Source organism: Chlorocebus sabaeus, chromosome 14, assembly GCF_047675955.1.
Source record: "Chlorocebus sabaeus isolate Y175 chromosome 14, mChlSab1.0.hap1, whole genome shotgun sequence".
Lineage (NCBI taxonomy): Eukaryota > Metazoa > Chordata > Mammalia > Primates > Cercopithecidae > Chlorocebus > Chlorocebus sabaeus.
The window spans coordinates 7,230,143-7,243,687 of NC_132917.1; positions in this window are offsets into that span (position 1 = coordinate 7,230,143).

Below are 13,545 nucleotides of genomic sequence, written 5' to 3' on the forward strand. Positions count from 1 at the left end.
TTCTCTAGAAAATACAAAAAGCAAACTTCCGTGACTGGGGTTTGGCAAAATTTGTTAGCTAAGACACAATAAGCAATAACTATTAAAGAAAAAATGATAAAGCACATCTCATCAAAATGTAAAATTTCTGCTTTTAAAAAGGCACCTTAAGAAAATGAAAAGACAAGCCATATAGTGGCAGGAAACATCAGCAATGCATATTTGACAAAGGACTTGTATCCAGAATATGTAGCGTAAAAAACCTTTGCAAGTCAATAACAAGGAGACAAACAACCCAATTAAAAAAATTAAACAGGCACTAATTTATACATTAAAAAGGTGTATGAATCATCAATAAACACATGAATAACTGGTAGACATCATGAATCATTAAAGAAATTTAAATTAAAATCACAATGAGATATAGCTGCGTAGTCACATGAAGCTAAAATGTCAATAAGACTGATAGTACCAAGTGTTAGATGAACCAATGGATCTGTCATTCACTATTGATGAGAATATAAAGTTATTACAATCACTTTGGAAACTAACAGCAATTTCTGATAAAGTTAATCAGAAACTTACCGCATGATGGAACAATTTCATTCCTCGGTATTTACACACAAGAAATGAAAATGCATATTCACACAAAGACATGTACACAAATGTTCCTAACGGCTTTATTCACTATAGTCTATAATTGGAAACAACTCAGATGTTTATCAACTTGTCTATTGATAAACAAGATGCAATATATGAATACAATGGATTATTCGGTGATTAAAAGGAATGAAACTCTATTAAATGAGCATGAGTGAATCTCAGAAATATGATACTGCAAAAAAGAAGCCAGACTAAAGAAAAAGTACATACCATATAATTCCAATGATACGACATCTAGACTAATTCAATCTATATTGCTAGAAAACATGTCAGTGGTGTGTTGAGAGAGGGGTGGGTTCTGGGTGAGAATTGATGGAAAGAGTACAAGGAAAATCGTTGGCATGGTAGAAGCATTGTCTATCTTGATCATGATTGTTGTATGTACCCATAAAACTTACTTAACTGTATACTTAAAATATGTTTTATTGATTGCAAATTATGCCTCAGTATGTCTGATTAATTTAAAAAAAAAAACAACAAAAACCAAAACTCCTTGATCCACTCTTTTCACATCCTCACCAATAAGAACGATGTATTTTTCACCGTTATGGCCGACCCGGCAGTGGAATTTGTATTCTATTTAGCAGTTATTTTTTATTTTTAAAATTGGTTGATTTGTTGATGTTCCCTCATTTAGATAATAAACTTCTGGACACTTAGAGCTGCTTCATTTATTGTTGTATCTTCAGTGCCCAGTAGAATGACTGGCCCTGGGTGGATCCTACATAAACGCATGTTGAATTGAATATAGGTACATCAGTATTTGTTGAGCTGTTAAAATGGGATAGATCCTATCTTGGACGGGCAAGCTATGAGAAAAGATGGATAGCCACGCAGTCTAGAGTCAGATCCATCGTTCCTTTTTATGGTTGGCAGAACCTCTCTGACCAGCAGCAGGAACTTGGCAGGGAGCACTCTGTGAGGAGCCAGAGGGCCCAGTTTGTTGAGGTCTGCAGTGCATCAGGATGATGACCAGGTGAGACTGTGGCCTGAAAATCTGGCATGGAAAGGACCAGAGAAGTCATATCATGCTAGAAGTTAGAACAGGAAATAAAATGAGTAGTTCCTTACTGCAAACCAGGAACAACCTCAGTGATTTACAGCCACATCTCATGTACCCTCACATCATCTCTGCCAAAAGTACAGACTAGCAGGAAACTTGACCAATCTTGTAAGGAGAGACACAGGTTGAGTAGCAGTTGAGAGGCGGTCTGAGTTTTGGGAGTCTTCCCAAAGCCTGCAAGCAGATTGTCTTTGGCCCAAGCTGAATCCAAGTGAACAAAAATTTCAAAGCCAGAGCCATTGGCTATCTAGAAGCAGCACAGAGGGGTGTACTCAGAGGCCTAGTTATACTACTTATGTTTTCTGGGCCAACCCATGGGTCCTTACCAGAGGTAATGAGCAAGAAGAAAGCTAGGCATCAGCGATTATCAAGATTGCTGTAAATCTGTTCCACCTTCTTAACCTCTGTGGCACAGAGGGCTGTGTTTATGACATTGATCCTGCATTTTGTTCCCCTCTCAGGAGAGTCATGATAAGATAATGACACACATGTCAACTGGCATGTGTGAAACTGGCAATCAGAGGATTAAACTTGGGAGTGTCTTTGGGAAATTCTCAAAATACTACCATGGGTTGTCTGAGCTCTGCCAATTCTACCTCCTAAAGGCTCATCTTCCATCTGTCCCTTCTCTCCCAACCTCTGGTGCCAGCGCCCTGGTACGAGTCTTCAGTCCTTGCTTTGTTACTGCAGGTGCCTCATTACTGGCCTTCTTGCTCTAATGTGATGCCTTTTCATCCATTTTCAGTTAATTTGAAGTAATTTACTCAAAGCCTAAAACTGATGGAGAGACTGCCCTGATTGATAATCTCAGATGGTTTTCTGGTAGACCCCTATAGGAAAAAGTTCTCACTGTTGGGTCCCAGGAACGTTTTGCAACGTGGCTCCAAGTTAGTTTCTCAAGCATCTTCCACTTTTAGCATTTGGTGTTCCTCCCACTTGGAGTCAATCAATCCTTGTCTCTCTGCTTCTCTCTCTCATTTTGATCATTTTAGAGTGTACAGTTCAGTGCCATTGATTATATTCACATTGTTGGGCAAGCATCACCACTGTGTATCTCCAGAACATTCCGTCTTCCCCAAGTGAAACTCTATACCCATTAGACAATGGCTTCCCATCCTCCCTTACCCCCCGCTCCTGGCAGCCATGATTCTAGTTTCTTTCTCAGTGATTTGGACAACTCTAGGTACACCATATGAATGGAATCACTCACTATTTGTCCTTTTGTGTCTGCTTATTTCACTGGGCCTAATGTCTTCAAGATTGATCATGCTGTCGCATGTGCCAGAATGTCCTTTCTTTTTAAGGACGGATAACATTCTATTGTCTGTATATATTTTGTCTGTGTATCAGTGTATGGACCTTTAGTTTGTTTTTACCTTTTGATTAATAGAAAAATTTCTGCTATAAACATTGATATACAAATATCTGTTAGAGTCCCTGCTTCGAAGCTTTTTAGGTTATATAACCAGAAGTAGAATTGGTAGATCATATGGTAAATCAATATTTAACTTTTTGAGAAATCATCAACATGTTTTTCAAAGTAGCTTTACATTTTAGATTCTCACCAACAATGAAAAAAGGTTCCAATTTCTCCATGTTTTTGCTAACACTTATTATTTTCTTTCTCTTCGATTTGTTTTTGTATATTTGCTACTTCACCGAATGGATGTAAAGTAATATAATATCTTATTGTGGTTTTGATTTGCATTTTTTAATGCCTAGTGATATTGAACATCTTTTCATGTGCTTATTGGTAATTTGTATATCTTTTTTGGAGAAAAGTTTATTCAATACATTTGCCCTTTGCCCTGTTTTTAATCAGATTTTGTTGTTGAGGAGTTCTTTGTATATTTTGAATTTTAATTCTGTTTACAGATATAGTATTTTCAAAATTCTTTCCCCCATTCACTGGGTTGCCTTTTCACTTGGTTGATAGTGAAACTTGATGCATAAAAGTTAATTTAGGTGAAGTCGTATTTATCTATTTTGTCTTTTATTGCCTATGCTTTTGGCATTATATTCAATAAATCATCGCCAAATCCAGTATCATGAAGCTTTTCTCTATATTCTCTTCTAAAACTTTTCTAGTTTTCATTCTTATGTTTAAGTCTTTGATCCATTTTGAGCTCATTTTTGCGTATGATGTAAGGTAAGGGTCCAACTTCATTTGTTTGCATGTAGATATCCAGTTTTGCCAACATCATTTGTTGAAAAGACTGTTCTTTCCCCAAAGGTAAAGGTCATGGCACACCCTTGTCAAGAGTCATTTGACCATATATGTGAGGATTTATTTCTGGGTCTCATTCTTTTTGAATCTAATGCTTTGTTATCCTATAATATTTAAGTAAATGTTACATTTTCTATAAAATGTTCTCTAGTTCTCTTGTTTAAGGTTATTTGATATCCCTTGAATTATGTTTTTCTTAAATGTTGAATATAGGTCTTTTAGTCTATTCAGTATCTTTACCTTTAGGGCTAGGAATGTGTTTTATGTTTAACCCTCTGTGATGTTTAATTTTAGATGTCAATCTATATGATGGGGATAAGGGTTACTTACCCATATGGCTGGCAAAGCATTATTCTGGGTATATGTGTGAGGATGTTTCTGGCAAAGGTTAACATTGGAATTGGTGGACGGGGTAAAGAAGGTCAGCCTTCACCAATGTAAATGGGCATCCTCTAATCTGTTGAAAGCCCAGATAGAATACAAAGAAGGAAGAAGGGAGAATTTGTTGTTGTCTCTTCTGGAATTGGTACATTTATCTTCTTTTACCTTCAGGCATCAGAATTTTGGACTCCTGGAATTAGACCAGTTGCCTTCCAATTTCTCAGGCCCTTGGCCTTGGACAGAATTACACTGCCAGTTTCCCTGGTTCTCCTGCTTGCAGACTGCTTATCATGAGACTTCTCAGCCTCTAAAATTGCATGAGACAATTCCCCTAATAGATCACTTCTGTCTATCTATTCTATCTATCTATCTATCTATCTATCTATCTATCTATCTATCTATCTATCTATCATCTCTATCATCTATCTATATCTATCTATCTAATCTATCTATCCTATCTATCTTATATATTTATCTATCATCTATCTATCTTACATCTTTTTGTGGATGAGAGTTCTTTTCCTTACAAAAATAAAACATGCATTTTAATCTATTTCTATCTTTAAATAAAAGCAGCAGGTTAGTTTTCTGTCCTCTCTTTTCCTTCTCTTTCCCTTTCTTTCTTTTAAAGCTATTTCTTTATTCAGTATCCTACTAGCTTTTGGCTAGATTCCCACCAACATGTTTGGACAGAATTTTAAAAGCATTTTTGCTTCAAAAGTTTCTATTTTTTAAAGGTCTGTAGGTACATCAGCAAAATATGTGCACAGAAAAATGTCACTATGTTTATTTAGCTGCACACATGACCTTTTATTCAGTCATTTCTGAGCTGAGATAAGAGACAAAAGATTGCTTATGACAAATTCAACCCCATAGAAATTAAGATAGAGAAATGGGGAAGCACTGTCACCATTTTGACAGAATTCTCACTGAAATAAAAGTAAAAAGACAACAGGAAATTAATAGAGCTAACCATAATGATTATGAACCTGGGTCTGTGTTTTAGAGCACATCACATACTTGGCTGCCCTGTAATCTTGCCATTGCCACTCCCTTATCCCTTTACTCTGACTTTCCTATCATCTTAGACCCAGCCCTCTTTCATGAACCTTGTCTGGCTCTCTCCACCATCCTCCAGACAGAGGTATTCTCCCCTCCTGTATGACTCCCTTGTACTTCGCATCAGTCAGAATTCTTGGGTGCAAATGACAGGTAAGCTGAATAGGTATCTGAAGCAAAAATAGATACTTGCAACAGAAAAGGAATTTATTAAAAGAATTCAGTGTCACTAAAAAAATCAACAGACTGTCTAGACAGAGAACCAGCTAGGAAAGCGGGCAACCAAGAACACAATGGAAAATTCAGCCAAGCTCATACCACTCTGCACTTCCATACAGAAGAAATGCTCTGGACCTGGATTAAATATGAGACCCACAACTTACTAACTATGTGTCCATGAATGGGGATCTGTACTCCTTCTAAATCTCCTTTTCCTAATTTACAAAATGGGCTAATCCTCACCTTCCAGAGTCTTTGCAAGGATAAATTATATTGAACAATAGGCATCTGTGAAAAAACCTAGCTCTGCATCTGGCATGTTACCGGTACTTAAATCTCTGTATCTTCCCTGCAAAGATTTTCAACCCAAGAATGACTGACATCTTGTAACAGGCATTTGCCATCTTAAGGTTGTTCAGTATCTGAAAGGCAGCACAGATGTAAATTTTTCTATATTGTGTTATCTACTACACTGGGGAGTGATTCTACCTTTGTGGGCTCCCACTGAAAATAAACTTGGAAAAGGAAGAAATCACATCCCTGGGAAGCAGCACATCTTTTTTGGCAACTCATTGACTATCGGCATCAACACTGGGATGATGGAACCACATGGAATAGCGATGAAAATAGCAGGGCATCACTTTAGTTCAGGGACACCTCCCTCATCTCCCTGCCTTATTTCCAGGGAGCAAGTGATCATTTCTATGGAAGCTTCCAGGTTGAGGATTTCCCGCTCAGAAACCTAGAGAGATTGTACTGCATCCATCATGAATCAGTGGGCGGGGGTGCCATAATAACTCAGTACCATTTTCCTGACTCCAATTTTGATGAAGAGAGTGACTTTTGAACTAGTTCTATTATTGTGCTTTGGGTAGGTGCTTTTTTAAAATCTTTTTCTTTTTTCCTTTTTTTCCCTCTCCTCTCTTACATTCCTCTCCCTTTGAAACACATGTATTATCAGCATTGCTGTTGACTAATAGTCACTAAACACACCATTGTTCTTAACTGAGCTTGGCATTTCACTATAGAAATTTTCAAAAATAAATTCCCGAAAATTTAACAATGACGAAGAAATAAGCCTCAGCTTCTGAGAGTGATGCTCACCAATTTTGTTTCCATTTTTTCCTCTTTGTTTTCATTCTGATGCCAGTGCAATTTTCATCTCCTTCTGAGCACTCCCTATTGAAAAGCTAAGTGTTTCAAATAGCATGGGCAAGATTCAATGCACTGCTCTACACCCCAGCAAGTCGAGGACACACCATCTGACCATTAGCACCCCGCTGGGTCTCCAAAGGCCTGTTTTGCCTCAGCCGAATGTCATTTCAGCCAGTAACAATTATTTACTTCTGGAAAAAATTTGCTAAGGGACATGGAGCCAACTGGTGCTTTTGATTTCAAGGCCTGCTTGGTTATTCCTAAATTTCAGCTTGGGAAAGAAATTTGCAATTACCTCTCGAGAACATGCCATTTCACAGGAATTGTAATGGCATTTCACTGTGAGAAGAGAGTGTGTTTTATTGTAAGATGCGCCACCAGGTTTCTCATCAAGCAAATGGCTTTTCTCAGACTCAATTTACCTTGGATGGTGCAAAATTCACTAATTTTCCAAATCTCAGTCTTTTCATCATGTATAAGTTATGCTAAATTTATAGCTCTCTTATCTGCACATAAGATATTTTAAAAAGAGTGCACATTTCCAATCTTCCATAATGTCAAAAATCCTTCCTAGTAAAACAAAAGTTACCTTTCCCCTGAAGCCTCAAAGCACTCTATCTACATCTTTGTTAAAGTGTTTATCTTGTCTGCATTGCATTTTCATTTATTTGTGAACGTATTTTACCTCTCCTACTGTCAGCAGGATTTCTTAGGGGCTGGAAGTATAGTCCACCCAACATCATCTTGCACAATGCACAGTGTGAGGTACTGGTTATTGATAGAGTATTCTACATACATTTGATGCTGTTTATTTAATATGAAGACGTCAAACACTAACAAGACTCAGTAGATTTCAGATATTTTACATAGTTCTTTCTTAACACTGGTCTTAGATCTGTCTCATCTTATTACTATGAAATATCCCTTGTGAGCACATTAATCCCTGTGTCTCACAATTGTCACCAACAAGGTGAGAATAATATCCACCAATCTGAGGTGCTGTGAGAATGCAGTATGAAGTAGAGTAGGAGAGTGCTTGGAAAACTCAAAAGCAGTGCATATTCTAAGATATCTTTATGATTATACCATTGTACTGCCTAGGAATACCCAATTTTCCTATGGTTACAGCTCAGTTGTCATGAAATGGGATTATTCTAAAGAAGAAAAGAGAAAACCAAACAGGGATATATGTGGAAATAGCAGTAACTGAATAAATCATAGGCAATGCAGTGACCTGACAACAGAGCAGAGGTGACAGCAGAAACAGCTAGGCACGTGTGAAAGGTCACTTGAAGGACTCAAGGGTTACTAACAAAAACAAGCACTCCAGCAGCCTAGAGTCCCACTGATGACTGAGGTATGGGCACAGGAGTTAATCTTGAAACCATGAGTACTCTTTCCTAGATCAACTCTGTTTAAACCTGCTTACCTTGTAGTATCATAATGAAAATTCAATATCCTAATTAATAAGAAACATTTTTTGGAAACTCTTAATTGCCAGACAAGTATTAGGAGTTTTAAGATTATGGACATAACTGCATGAAAGGCTGGTCTGTTTTCATGGCAGCATCTGGACAGTGTCGATCAGTTCAACTTTCCAATGCTCAGTTTTTTGGTTTCCCCTGAGTCCATTGCTTTCTATCAACAGATCTCTGAGAATAAATTAGCAGCTATGCAGAATTCTGACATGTAAGACACATAGAGACTGTTGACATCAGCTATATTTAGGAAAAGGCCCAGCATCAGACCCTTTGATAAGATAGGGCACTTCTTCCCAAGAAATGCCCAAGCCAAATCCATCTGCCTCTGTGATCTTATGGGCTTAGAGCCTCTCATTAAGAGGCTCTGTCTTTCATTGTGCATTTTCTTTTCTGGACATAAGCCTAGACACGTGATCTCAGAGTAACCACCTCTGTGTTTCTACTTTCATGTTACGCCACCAGCAAAGTTTACTAAATCCATTCTTTGTCTATGACACCAGCCCTCTCCTTTGTGGTTTCCATTCTGCAAAATTTTTATCATGGCTGCCAGATTTGCTATAGCCATCAGATGTGTCTATGTCTCATTAATCTTTCTTAGCCAACATATTTTTTTTAAAAACTTATTTGACCAGATATAAAAGTATATTTGCAAGTATCCCAAGTGTAAATTGCCAAGCCTTGAGTGGCCCACAGTGATATCTTTGCAGTTCTTATAACTTACAAAAATAAATCCCTAAGGCTTGGAATAAACTGAAATTACTCTTGATATATTGTATCTCCACTATGCTATTCGAGATTCTCATTCTAATCCCAAAGCATCCATTGTGTATATAAATATATCTGCATTGTGTTTCTCTTTCTCCACCACATTTCCAGAAAAGAATAATGTTCCCAAACTGATTTGTCTGTAAATAAAGGATGGCAAACTCAAACACAATGCATAGTGCTGCAGTTGCTGGATTTGTGGCCATGATGCGCTGTTCAATCAGCAGAAATTGAGAAGTTGTTCATTTATCTATGTTGTCATTGATATGTGAAAGGCTGTATATTGGCAGACAGGAGGCTGAGCTCAAAATGGTCAGATTGGCCCTGCCTAAAGCAGAGTAAAAGGCTGTTCACAAACCAACTGGAGTTTTAGTTCAGTTCAAATATAGGCTAATAGTAGGCTATTAGTAATGCAAATTACCCTCAACTTTCCAAAGCTCTTCAAAGCATAGTGGCAATCAATGAGTTTTCTAACAGGACTAATTCATGAAACTTGAACTAGGAGCACACAGAAATGATAAAGACTAATTAAAATAAAGAAAAGTTTTAAAATCACAGTTTTGGGGTGTTAAGCAAGGTTGTTGAAGCAAATAATGAATCAGAAAGGGCAAAAAAATCAGTGACTTCAAATGGGCACAACTCATTAAAATAAACCTTTAAAATAAAGGTAAAAAGAATATAAGGTAACATAGCTGCATATAAAGATGATTTTGCAAAAAATAGCTTTATCAAAATGTGGATAAGAGAATATGCAAATATCTTGCATAGGTACAAATTGGAGGCCCAGTGGATATTAACTGCATGATTCTGTTTCTTCTTAACATGTGGGTTGGGTCTTGGATGTCTGGTCTGTCCTGCTCATCTGATGTTTACTTTTTTCTTTTAATGACTAAACTTTGGTTTTTAAAGATATAACCCCTGTCCTCACAGACACACACAACCTCCCCTATTGTCAATATCCCATGCCATAGCAGTACACTTTTTGTAATTGATGAACCTACATTGACACATCATTATCACCCAAAGTCCGTAGTTTACATGGGGGCTTCTGGTGAGGTACATTCTGTGGGTTTTCACAAATGCATAAATGATACCTGTTATCATTACAGTATCATACAAAATGGTTTAATTGCCTTAAAAATTCCCTGTGCTCTGGTTATTCACCTATTCATCCCTCTACTCTCACCTGCCATACAGTATCTGCAATCACTGGTCTTTCACTGTCTCCATAGCCTTTTCCAGGATGTGGGATAGTTGGAATCATACTATATGCTCTTTTCGGATTGGCTTCTTTAACTTAGTAATACATATTTAAGTTCCCTTCCTGTCTTTTCGTGACTTCTAGCTCATTTACTTTTAGCACTAAATAATATTTCGTTGTCTGGTTATACCAGAGTTTATCCATTCACCTACTGAAAGAAATCTTAGTTTCTTTCAAATTTTGGCAATTGTGAATAAAAGTGCTATAAACTTCTGTGTGCAGGTTTTTGTGTGGATATAAGTAAGTATTCAGCTCTTCTGAGTAAATACCAAAGAGCCCGATTGCTGGATCGTATGGTATGAGTACGTTTAGTTTTTATGAGAAACTGTGAAAATGTCTTCCAAAGAGGCTTTACCATCTTGTGTTCCCACCGGCAATGAATGAGAGTTCCTGTTGCTCCACATCCTTGCCAGCATGTAGTGTTGTCAGCGTTCTGGATTTTAGCCATTCTAATATGTGTGCTGTGATATCGTGTTGTTGTTTAATTTGTTGTCAAGAACAACCTCCCAGTAGTGGTATGACATTCTCTTGTCATCCACATTGGTGTCATGGTCTTCTTTTTCTTTAGAAAAGAATCCATCTGTTCTGTTCTGAGTGCAATATGTAATACTTTACTTTTTGGGAAAAGATATTTGTGACTCTCCAATAGTTTTTTTAAAGAGAAAAGTCAAATATAAGTAAAAGAGACAAACAATCTCAAGTGAAATAAAGTGGATTTGACTGTCTGACACTGGCTTCAACATGACACTCAAAGTAAACAATTTTTCAGTCAATTTTTTGTTAGACCAAGATGCAATATTTGAACTAATGTTATTTTTCAGGTTACAGCATAACCACAGCCATGATCTCTGCTTATTTTACTGAGAAGAGATTAATGGTGCTTAAGGATGTCTTTTGTTTCCATATCCAGAAACCAAGAAGTGCAAGTTGAAGATATTGTTGTTGTTGCTGCTGCTGATGCCACGGTTGTTATTACTATTTTGGCAAGTTCTCATATAATGCTTTGTCAAGTTCTCTTAATTAACTTATTTCAACTTCAGTTCCTCGTCATTAAAATGGGGATATTTCCAACTATATGGGGTTGCTGTAGAAATTCAATTAGACAATCCAAATACAAGCATGTATCACATTGTTTGAAAATGAGACACATTTTTGAATATATAAAAACAAAGGATTTTCTTCAGGGTCATTGCCACAGAGGATTACTTTAAAAAATGAAGGTACATAAATGTCTTACATATTTTGAAATATAAATGATTGTAAATTGAAAAGAGTTGGTAATTTTCTGTCTGAATCAAACACATAAATTCTTTGCATAATTTTAGTTTTCTGTGTTTCGAAAAGGAGTTGCTTAGATTATGTTTTTCTCTAGGAGTGAATTTTTGTTTGGGTGCAATCTCTTCTACTAGTCCCATGTGTCGGTGAAACCCAGTGTTAGATTCAATATTGACTAGGAAAGGAAGAAAAAGAAAGATAGCAGATAATAGCTGCATAAGTGAGGTTGATTTTGCTGCAAGTAAAAACACTTTAATAAAAATGTATGGGACAATATTATAACAAAATGTATGGGACAATTTATTATCTCACATGCCAAGGAATCTGGAGGTAGAACAGAAATACAGATGCTTAGTTCATTGGTTCAAAAATATCATCAGTGTAATAGAACTTCCCAAATTTATTTGATGCTCTTCTTAGAATATTGGGTCTTGCCTGTAAATTTGTTTAGATATAGGTCCAAAAAACTTGTCAAGGTCATTTAACTATATCATAAAGCTGGGTGTGGGGTAATTTCTTCTCAAATATCTCTTTGCATCAGTAAAGAAAAGGTTACTCACAAAAGCACATATTATATTTATATGGGTATATATATATTCTTCTAATGTAAAAGCATGTGGTCAGAGGGCTTTTATTATATATATATTTCTAAACTATATTGAGATTTTCATCCTAACATGTGCACTTACAAATATTTTATATAGGCTTGAGTAAAATACATATTCTGTAGTTGGCGGTATGCACATCCACTTATATGCATATGCTAGATCATATTTATTAATTATACTGTTCAAATGCTTTCATTCTTGCTATTTATTTTCCCAGCTCGAGCTATCAAGCTGACACATCTGAGAAAAGATTATTAAAACATTTTTCTATGATTTATATTTTTCCCATTTATCCTTAAGATTTGGTCATATAATTTTCTTTAGAGTATTGCAGCATAAAAAATGTATATGACATATAAATATGTATTTACAGTTATGTTTTAATCCACGTATTAGTAGTTTGTTTATATAAAAATATCTTAATTGTGATTACATAACCCAAGGATATTTACTTTGTATTTGAACTATTCTAATCAAAAGTCAGCATCATGAGAATGCAAAAATGGTACGGCCACTTTAAAAGGCAGTTTGGCAGTTTCTTATAAAACTAAACATATTCTTACTATATAATCAGCCAATTTTACTCCTTTGAATTTACTCTATTGATGTAAAAGCTTAGTTCCTCTTACAAACCTGCATGTGGATATTTATATCAGCTCTATTCATAAATGCTAAAACTTGAAAGCAACCAAGATGTCCTTCAGTAGGAGAATTTATAAATAAATTATGGTATACCCAGAAAATGAAATAGTATTTGGCACTTAAATGACATGGGCTATTAAGCCATAGAAAGACCTGGTGGAACCTTAAATCCATATGGTAAGTGAAAGAAGTGAGTCTGAAAATGACACCTACTATCTTTTCCAACTACCTGAGAGTTTGGAAAAGAAAGGACTAGGAAGACAATGAAAACATTAGTAGTTGTCAGGGGTTACAGGAGAGGGAGGGATGAAAAGGCAGGACACAGAAGGATTGTGGAGCAATGACACTCTTCTGTAGGATACTACAATGGTGGAGACGTGTCATTATACATTTGTCAGAGCCCAGAGAGTGCATAGCTATGGATTTTGGGTGATAATGATATGTCAAGGCAGGTTCATTGATTGTAACAAATATACCGCCGTGGTGAGAGTTATCAATAGTTGGGGAGCTTGTATGTGTATGGAGGAGTGGGAGCAGGGAGTATGTGGGAACTCGGCATTTAATGCTAACTTTTTCCATGAACCTAGGTAAAACTGCTCTAAAAAATAAATTATGTCCTTTAAAAAAAAAAAAAAAAAGCCAACATCAAAGTGGTTACTCTAAGTGGATTGAATTGGGTTCAAGGTGTGTAGGTTGGCCTGGAGTTATACAGGTCCTTCCACCCTTGCATGAGGGTACTCTTTTGGTATATGAATCTAGCAAGACCT